This window comes from Pavona decussata, unplaced genomic scaffold (assembly GCF_977016875.1).
Source record: "Pavona decussata unplaced genomic scaffold, jaPavDecu1.1 SCAFFOLD_175, whole genome shotgun sequence".
Classification (NCBI taxonomy): domain Eukaryota; kingdom Metazoa; phylum Cnidaria; class Anthozoa; order Scleractinia; family Agariciidae; genus Pavona; species Pavona decussata.
The window spans coordinates 1150438-1160374 of NW_028145586.1; the positions used below are offsets into that span (position 1 = coordinate 1150438).

Below are 9937 nucleotides of genomic sequence, written 5' to 3' on the forward strand. Positions count from 1 at the left end.
GAGCGGAAGCCTTCGGAATCCTTGCTAGTGTTAATACACTTGATCAGAATTATACATTATATTTTATTATCAACCTGTTTCTATGTCCTCGTTTATTATGCCCACGTATTCGAGGATGGGTAGGATGGGTACAGTTTAGTTCAAAACTCGACACCAGCTGTAACAGTCTATAGCAAAATACGGTACACAGACAGTCCTATTACACACTTTTGGACTTTGCAGACTATTTTTCTCGGAAGGGGAGTTGCCATCAAGAAACACCCTCTCATCTAACGTTTTGTTATGAAATGGCCTGATGCTGGAGGCTCAGAGCCAATACAAGCCTTACGGATGTTCCTCACATTGCTCAAACTTAGTCGTTAGTTGGTGGTATTGTTAATTTTTCACATATTCAACTCTCAACTTTGTGGGCCAAAATCTGCTAAATGAAGAAACGTATTCACATAAAGAATGATAAACGTAGGGTGGATTAGCAGGGAGTTTCCCCACGACGAAATTTTCTACTTCTTCTCTCTACTTGTACGTACTGGCTCCTGCTTCTACCAAAATTTTTTTGTACATCCTTTGTTGCCCATCCCTGAAAATATCGTAAAAGAAGTGAATCAGTTAAATTTCATATTCCTATGGAAAGATAAGGATGAAGTAAATAGTTACGAACAAAGCGACCTAAAAATGACAGAAACATAACGAACCTAACAATTACGCGCGGGCTCTGGAGACGACTTTGGCTGGCCCTGGGCACTGGGCTCTAAAGTGATGTGCTAGTAACAGCCCATATCATGAAAACAAAATGGAGGGAAGTTCGAAAAGTTGCAAGGAGATTGACTTCTTGGGCGAAGGACAGGTAAATGCAATAATATCTGAGGTTCATTGATTGATCCAATAGTTTTATATTCTAAAAGAGATAATTTTTGGGCAGTTTGCGACGATGTATAAAGCCGAAGATCAGGAAACTCATTCAATTGTAGCAGTGAAGAAGGTAAAATTATTATACAACATGCATGGAAGTACTTCCATCTATAGCTGGCAGCTAATCAATTTTTTTCACTATTTGGCATGTTTTTTTTTGTTTTTTTTTTTTGTTTAAATTAGATGAGGGGGCTTTTGTTTTGTTTGGTCATGTGATATCTCATCTTGTTGATCAGCTGCAGAATTTCAATGAGTTTGATTATCTATACCCCCGGGGGTCTATAAAACAAATTGTTTTACATATACTACATCCAAGCCAGCGCTGGTAGAAATATTCTACCAGCTGGCTTGGATGCAGTATACTTGTACACTGGCTTATTGTTGATGGAAGCTGGTGATTTGCCTGGATTCTTTATGTCCTAAGCTATGTAAATTTTATTGTAATGTTTCTTTAATTTACAGATCAAACTTGGGCAAAAGGAGTAAAGCGAAAGATGGTCAGTAATAATAATAATAATAATAATAACAATAACAATAACAATAACAATAACAATAACAATAGCAATAACAATTATAATAATAATAAAAATAATAATAATAATAATAATAATAATAATAATAATAATAATAATAATAATAATAATAACAATAACAATTAAAATACAAAAACAAGATAAATAGATGTTTCTCTGGATTGTGCTTATCGGTTAACAGTTAGTTTATTATTATTTTTACCAGTCATCACTATAACATATGTTAGATTGTAAGACATCTACATTAATCATTTATGTATTTTTGAACTGAAACTTTTTTCATGATTGCTGTTTGTCATGTGTCCATTGGTCTGTGAACAAAAACTTGTAAATTATCTGTGTAGAGAATACTTTGGGGTTTTGTTGCGGTCATCAACGATCCTTTGTGAGACATGACAAAAATGACTATTTGATATTCAAAGGACAGGGATACAGTATGATGTTTGAACTCACTGCTACTTTTTTGCAGTTACTGTATTTTCTCCGGCATGCACTTAAAATTCAGCAGTAATGACCCGGTGTTTTTTCGAGGCTGGCGTTTAATCGGGGTCTGGCGTTTATTACAGAAATGTGATTTTCAGTCATTTTTCCAGGTTGATTTATTATTACCGATCCTCGGAAACCTAGGGGCAGTTTGGAGGGATCCTTGTGATTCAAACGACAGTGAGCACTACTACACAAGAAAGAAAATTCGTCAATAATACAACACAAACACGGATACATTGCTATATTTTATTTCGCTGTGCAGCACCTATGCCACTTATGTTAAGCCGGTATTTTCCCTTTAAACGTTTATTAAAATACCAAAACAGCATACCGTACTTAGTATGTCGTAACAGTGCCATTCAACAGGTTACTATTTACTTGTTAACCAGTCCTTATGACCTCGACCCCTAATAAACGCTGGGACCCCGATCAAACGCCAGGCCCCGGTTAATTGCACCCAGCCTTTATTTAAAAAATCGGCAGTTTTGACCTTTCTTTTAAACGAAGCCGGCGTTAAATCGGGGTCCGGCGTTTAAACGAGAAAATAGTCGGATACCAGGCTTATATGGTGGTCCTATTTGTAGGAATTAACAGAACTGCGTTTCGTGAAATCAAGCTTCTACAGGAACTCAGACATCTTAACATAATTGGGGTAGGTAATAGAAAGGTTATTGAGAGGTGGGACCCACCATGGACATTGTCAGAAGTGTAAAATACATTCTATAAACAAAAAAAAAAATGATGGAAAACAATTCACATTGATGGTTGCATAACCATTTTAGCTGAGTCATTAAAAGGTAGGCATATTGTCGTGAGTATAATATCTTTGTTTTTATTGTGTGAATTAAAGAAACAGTAACTAAATACTGGTAGTAGCCTTTGTAGTAGGTGTCAAAAGTGGTGGAGGGGAGGATGCAAATGCAAGATTGGAAGAGTGGGCGTCCTCCCCTCCCCTCCCCTCCTCTGTTTTCCTTCACCTGCACTTAGTGCTTGTGTCCTACACTCTGCACTCATGAATTCATCCTCTTCCCTATTAGGTGCCCGCAACTTGCATATATTTATAATTTATGGTCTAAATCTGTTTTGGTTTGAAAGTTTAAAACCAGAACTATTGATTTTTATTGCTGTGTATCCAGATTATGGTTATGACTCTGAGACAGAAAAATAAAAACTAAACTGGTTAATATTTTCACAAGATAGGTGAAAGTACATAACTACTTTCAGTGATAGTTTGTGCATTAACTGTTACTAACAATCCTGTGGGTACTAAAATAATGAAGCAATTTTAAGTATTACTGTTTTTTTTCTTCTTAGCTTCTTGATGTGTTTGGTCACAGATCCAACGTTTGTCTTGTGTTTAGATCTTGAGGTAACTTTAGTTTAGGTGACTTGAATTTGCAGTATATTTTAATACATGGTACATTTTATTGGGTGTGAATCATGTCCTATCAATAACTGCTGAGTGTTTCTGTCTCAGGTTATGATAAATGATACAAGTCTTGTATTAAGTCCTGCAAACATAAAAAGCTATGTCATCATGACATTACAAGGTCTGGATTCTTCAAAGGGTAAGTTAGACCCTTGTTCCAAACTTCTAGTAAATCCATGACTGCATGTGCACATCAATAATATTCTTGCAATTCCGAGGAGGGAAGAGCAGTACTCCATATAGTTGGGTACATGGAAAGGCTCTGCCCGAAAAGGGGGCCTATTGGCATACCAGTCCAAAATTTAAAATTTTTATTACTTAAGGGTGCCAAAAATAGAATGTCAACTGGAATTCGAAGGCTACCGGCAATTAAATCAAGTAAATAAGAAAGGGCAGAGATTGTAATGCAAAGATTAGCCTTACTTCTGGAAACATGTGAGAACTTGGCTTATATTTCAGGTATAAAAAAGGGGTACAGGTTTGTTTTATGTATAGTAATTATGAAACAGATAGCATTTCTGTCAGTAAAAGTTGGAATGTTTAAAGGACCCTAGTCAGCCTCCGCCATTTTCGATGCCATCGAAATTATTGATTTTTCATGGTGAAGCGAAATCTTATTGCTTTACTGTAAGTTGTGTTCCTGAAAGTATATTTCATTATCTTTAGTAGTTTCACAGTGATTTTGTTCATTTCGACATGCTTCCAATTAAATATAATAGCCAAACTCTCGCATATAAACAAAAACAAAGGTGTGGCTGACTAGGGCCCTTTAAGGGTAAGGATATCGAGTTGAATCTCAGGGCAGAGCCCGGGACTGTGAACACAACAGGTGACAATCTGTAGTTTCTGCACTACTTTTTTGTTTTTGTTTATGTCATTGTCTGTTGTTTTTCTGATAAATATTTCAGTTGTTATTCATGCTGCCAGTATTTAAAACCAAACAACTTGCTGATTGATGATAAAGGTGTGCTGAAGATTGGAGATTGTGGACTTGCCAGATCTTTTGGAAGTCCAACTAAGGTTATATTCACATCAAGTGGTGACAAGGTGGGAAAAACGTTCTATTTGTGGTGTATGTTGAGAACTTGAATTAGTGAAGAGTTGATAGCATCATAGTTAATTGAGGGACTGGTTATGAAACCTTGCTATGACAACAATGGTACTACAAATGTCAGAAGGGGCACGACTGTACACAATTTTTTGTTTTAACGTTCACACCATCTTTGAATGTCTTAACAGAAAGGGCCCTATTGGTCAGTTGCTCCAACACACTTCAAAATCTATTGTGGCTCAAGGCCAAAAATGCTAACAAAAATGTACAATGTATAACAAAGAGGTTTGTCATTGCCTTTTATCAACTATGATAGTATGAATTCTTCATGTTGAAGTTCAGGTCAATTGCCCTTTTTGCTGAGTTTAACCCCAAATTAATTTTTAGTAAAGTTTCAATGCTGCAAAGTTACCATTTGCTTGCAATCCAGATGTTAGGACTCATTCTTATAAACTTTCTGTTTGTTAATGTATAGGTGGTATTGGCCTCCAGAACTGTTATTTGGAGCAAGGATACATGTACATGGTACAGGTGTTGATATGTGGGCTGTTGGATGTATCTTAGCTGAACTTCTCCTTCGGGTACGTAACATTCATCACATTAATACTTTACTTCTATCTTGGTCAGTATGTGGCTTTTCTGTATCCTTGATTATTCACCGCCTTCAGTGTTAGCTAACTTAAGATATTTACATTGTTGTCTCATTTGTCTCATTTTTATTAAGGTTCCATTCTTACCTGGCAGCTCTGATTTACATCAACTAAGCAAAATATTTGAAACTCTGGTACGCCATCTGAAGAATCATGGCCGGTGAGTTATTACTTCAAAATATAGAAATAGCTGCTCAAAAACCCAATCTACTCTACACACAGCTCATTCCAACATACTTGCACTTGCATTTTTAGTGATTGAAGAATTATGCTTTAATCTTCTTGCTTAATTTTTCAGTTGTTTGTTGTTGTGGTCAGTCTACAGAAATTTTAGTAAGTAGAGACGACGGCAATGGCAACGAAAACATCGCTTGAAAATTTAAGTTCCCGTTTATACTTGTACGACTTTGTGATTATTCCAATTCGTTACACTTGTACAATGTGGCCGAACTATCCAGTAACAGAAGAGGAGGGAACGGCGTTCAAGATGAGACAGAGAATAAAAAGTTACCGTCGTGTGCTCACGTTCTACACAAAACCTTAAATTTGGTCATTCCACGTCGTTGTTTGGCCGAGGACGGCGAAGAAAAGTATGAAAATTTATAACGTACGTTGTTTTATTGTTTTGTGACGTTCTCGTTGCCGTAGCCGTCAGGTAGCTTCTTAAACTTCCTATGTTTTAGAGAACGAGCGATACTCTGAATTCAAAATTTTCGCTTTTTTGACAATCAAAACAATACCCTGTGAGCTAGGAGCTCCTTGGTAAAGTAATTGCAATAATTGTGTAGCTCATCGGCTTTCGTTTGTTCAATTTTCAGTACGGCGCAAAATTACTAAAGCTTTAAAAAAACTGCGCCAAGACACAGGGTGACATGTTTAGAAAGGTAAGCTAAATAAGGATATTTATAACATTTGGCCGAAAAATATAATTATGTGCATTTTGAGTTGCCAAAGAGTATTTTACAAATAAGGCTCTTAACTTTTATCTTGACCTTGATATATTAGCCCATATCTCGGCTGAGGAATTACTAGCTGACAAATCTGCGCAGTTTTCATTGAATTTCTTTTTGTGTGCGTATGTCAGACAAAAGCTTCAACTTGCAAACTACAAGTGTAAACGTTTTATTAAATTGACCGCAGGAACGGAGCGGGGGTCCAAATTTTGTTGGGGTGAAACATACAGATCCACCTCTTGTTGATTACAAGGTTACAATATAACTATGGCATGTTCCCCGAAACGGCCGGCTTATTTCTTTTTTCCTAAGTTCCAAGTACTGTGTTAGTTTTTGTGTTTAGCCTGAATAGGTTGGAATTTTTGTAGAGGCAAAGATTTGATGAACTAGGTCTAACAAAAGTAGTGAAGGACATGTTATGGACGTTATTTGTTCCAAAAACCGACAAATCGCTGGTGTAATTTTAATGAATAAGCAATAATAAGTTAGAATCCACTCAGTTTGTGAGATGTTGGAAGATATGTGTCCTTTTTCCTTGAGGAAAAAATTAAGAGAACACCACCATTTGAAGTGGGCATAAAAAGTAATCAGCAGTCTGTGTATACTGGTGATAGCACCGCACGTATGCACGACACCGTAATTCGATTTACCACCAGGGGCGCTTATTTATTTTTGGTACCTTAGGGGAGGGCATGCATGCGCGTGTTTGGCCCAGATTGTTGGTTAGGTCACAAGTGTAAACGATTTGTTAAATTGGCCCCTGATTTTGCCAATGAGGCATAGGCACATTCGGGAGATACATATATTTAGGCTGTTGCTTTCTTTCTTTATCGTACGTTGCTTTTAGCCATAACAAATGTTAAAGGGCCGGTTTTCCTAAAACGAGCCGAATCGTGATTGCAAAACATCGTACTCTATTGCCAATTGTTACTCCAGTCAAGGTCCGTAGCAATATTTTAAAACATATATTCGGTTTGTCTCATGTTCAGAAACTCCAATTTGCCAAAGCTGAGGCACAAAAGGAAATCACCACACTGAAGGGCAAGGTTGCCGAACTTGAAAGAAAGCTCTCAGCACAACAGATGCCGGCTTCAAAGAAAAAGAGGTTTTAACGTTTTACTGCGATGGGACTCAGTGTTATAACATTCAATAATTGTTTACAATTGAAAGAATCGAAGGCGTGATTTTCATTTTCTGTTATGAAAAGGGACGTTTAGCATTAGAACAGCTCTTTTAGCTTCTTTATATACCTCTTACTAACCGAGCTGGAGGTCCCTACTGTAAGATACGGACCGAGTTTTATCCCATTGATTTATGGATATCGTAAAAGCGAGGAAAAAGAAAAAAAAAAGGAAAAAACGAGGATTCGTAACTTACAGTACAGACCGAGAAAACGAGGTTAGTAAGAGATTTATTCTCTATTTATATCTCTGAGGTTAATCGGGTTCGCAGGAAAGGAAAATAGTTGAAGTTTAGCGGGCCGTACAGTGAAATTCGGCCCGTAAAATTGACCAATCACACCGCACTCAAAAAGGCAACACTAGCCTCGCTTTTATTCAAAGGCCAGGTCACTAGGAACATGACTACTAAATGCGCTTTCAAGTCCGTCACGTCTACAATGCGTCAACGCTTAAAATTTAAAGCTTTTTGAAAGGTTTAACATGAGTCACACTATTTGTTCCCTTACGGGAGATACCCGAGGAACCGAAGTTCACAGTCGAGTTTCGTATCAAGTAGTGGACGCTAGAGTAGGTTTAATGACGTCAGCGTGCGAATATAGAACCAAGGCCTGATATAAAGACCCCGCCTGAATGGCCTGGGAACTAAGCTGGTTATGGCCTTGATGGACTGATTTTTCCCGGTTTTCTTCGAATTGAATTACATTCCCCGAGATTGAAATGCTACGATTGTTAACTAATTATTCGTCCGTGTCTTCTATCAGGGACATCATCTGCGCTGCCGTCACAGCGATCAAGTTATACAGTTTAAAATTGTCGTGGTGGATTTTAAGACGCTTTCAGAGGGATCGGTCTATGGAAGAGCTATAACTTCCATTAGCTTTGTATATTACGATCGTCATTAAGGGATACCCCAATTTAAGATCCTGAAAAATTGTTTATTGCAAATTATAAAAGTAGTCGCAGAACTTGACGGAAAATGAATTTTAAACCTGAGTGCAACAAGGCTTGCTTTAGAGATTAGCTTCTAACAGCAAGGTAAGCCCTCCTTCGGAAATTTTTACGGGCATTTGTCTGAAAGAGGGTCCTAGATATTTCTGCTGCTCGTTGAACATATTAAGAATTAACGAAAAAATTAGTGGAGTTAAAGTGATATTAAATTTAAAGATACGAAAGTTTTATAAGTTGCTTCTTCTTTGTAAAGGTATCAGTTCAACTGTGAAATCTTTTCTCAATGAGAACATGGGCTTCCTGTGGTAACATTGGTGCGCTACGAGCACAAATGTTGTGCGCATGCGTCAATTTGCATTCATTTCCAATGTTGCACTCAAGAAATAAACCCTTCACAATACACTGGAATCTATTTTCTGTAACAATTTTCAAGAAAAGAGATGCTCGTCTTTTTTAAGCGTTCAAAAGCATAGTTCTATATGAGCACTCTTTATTCCTTTACGAAAAATCCATCGAAGACAGTCGGCATTGGAAACGGCCGCGTAAAATTGATTTATCCAATACCGTGCCCTAAAGCTTTAGTTATTGAGACTCTCAGCTGGACAACCCACTTTAAAGTATAAATCCAGTTAGTTTCTGGGATACATCTTTCTAATCAATTCATCGCCATTGTTTGTTCATGTTGAAAGTGAAACTTCGTCGGTTCCCCCGCACGCGGTAGCGGGCTATGGACTTCGCTTATTTGTCGTCACTGCCATAGAAGGTGACGCGTCGGTTTCCCCGCACGCGGTAGAATTTTCCTTAAATCGTTATCTGCATTGTATTCCTAACGGGAGCAGTAGAGGATGCCGTCCCTCGACCAGTGTCTCGGTTGAGGAGTTCACCTGCATTGCACATGCGTTCTTCATTTCAACGGAATTTTCTGTGCGTCAACTTGCACAGACAATCTATTCAATGATAGCTCCCTTTAGACGAGAAGGATCCCTGAAGGAATACGTAAACAGTTCCCTGCCCATCATCTTTAAGTTATCTAAGAGAAGGACCTGGGGACGAATAGAATGAAGGGTAAAAATAGGTACACACGAGGTACATGTGTTCACAGCTCGACATTTTTTATTCTTTCACGTATTTAAAAACATGAGTGCTGGCAAAGAAGACAGTTACACGTGCATAATATTTGTTAAGTTGTTTCCAATTTGGACTGAATGGAAAACTGTAAGATAATTCAGTCAATTTTTCAATTATAGAAAACAATGCATTTATAGCACCAACGGAAGAGCAGCTTCTGTTAGCTGTCATTTGACACAGATCGAAAGCTAAACGTTTGTTTTAAGTACGTCACCAACAGAGAAAATAGAAAAACAATATGGGGAAATCCCGAGTTTAAGGTCCCTCTAGCTTTCTGTTTCATCGTAGTCCCTTGTTTCAAATCCTCAGGCACTCTACAGTGTTCTAAAATTGTGTGTAAAACTAACCTGATTCTCTTTGGATGTGCAGTAATCCTGTCCTTTTCTCTTCATATCATAGTCTCCTTTCAGGATACTTGTGGTTTGTAGCTCTCTCAGCTCCCACACAAGCCCAGGCAGCACCTGCTCTGTGAGTTCCCTCAGTCTCCATCTTTTCTTGTGTTTTGAACCTCAAGCAGTAGAGCACTGTTCATAATAAAATCGTTGAGTTGGAATGAGAGTACGTCATTTCTGGAGCATGGATTCAGGACAATAAAAGAATTAAGACAGAACCCCACTCCCCCCTCCTCCAAGCATAAGTAAGTTATTATCTTGGACGATATATCAATAA

At 37.8% G+C, this 9937-nt stretch overlaps 1 pseudogene across 1 annotated transcript; it reads left to right on the forward strand.

Moving 5' to 3' along the window:
* Window positions 1-779: 779 nt before the first annotated feature.
* On the forward strand, window positions 780-8364 carry LOC146463541 (cyclin-dependent kinase 7-like; annotated as a pseudogene). Its single transcript, XR_014856894.1, has 10 exons — window positions 780-844; window positions 1372-1406; window positions 2513-2580; window positions 3243-3293; window positions 3420-3496; window positions 4266-4404; window positions 4884-4989; window positions 5133-5218; window positions 5877-5942; window positions 7001-8364. The product of XR_014856894.1 is annotated as a cyclin-dependent kinase 7-like (transcript).
* Window positions 8365-9937: the final 1573 nt, after the last annotated feature.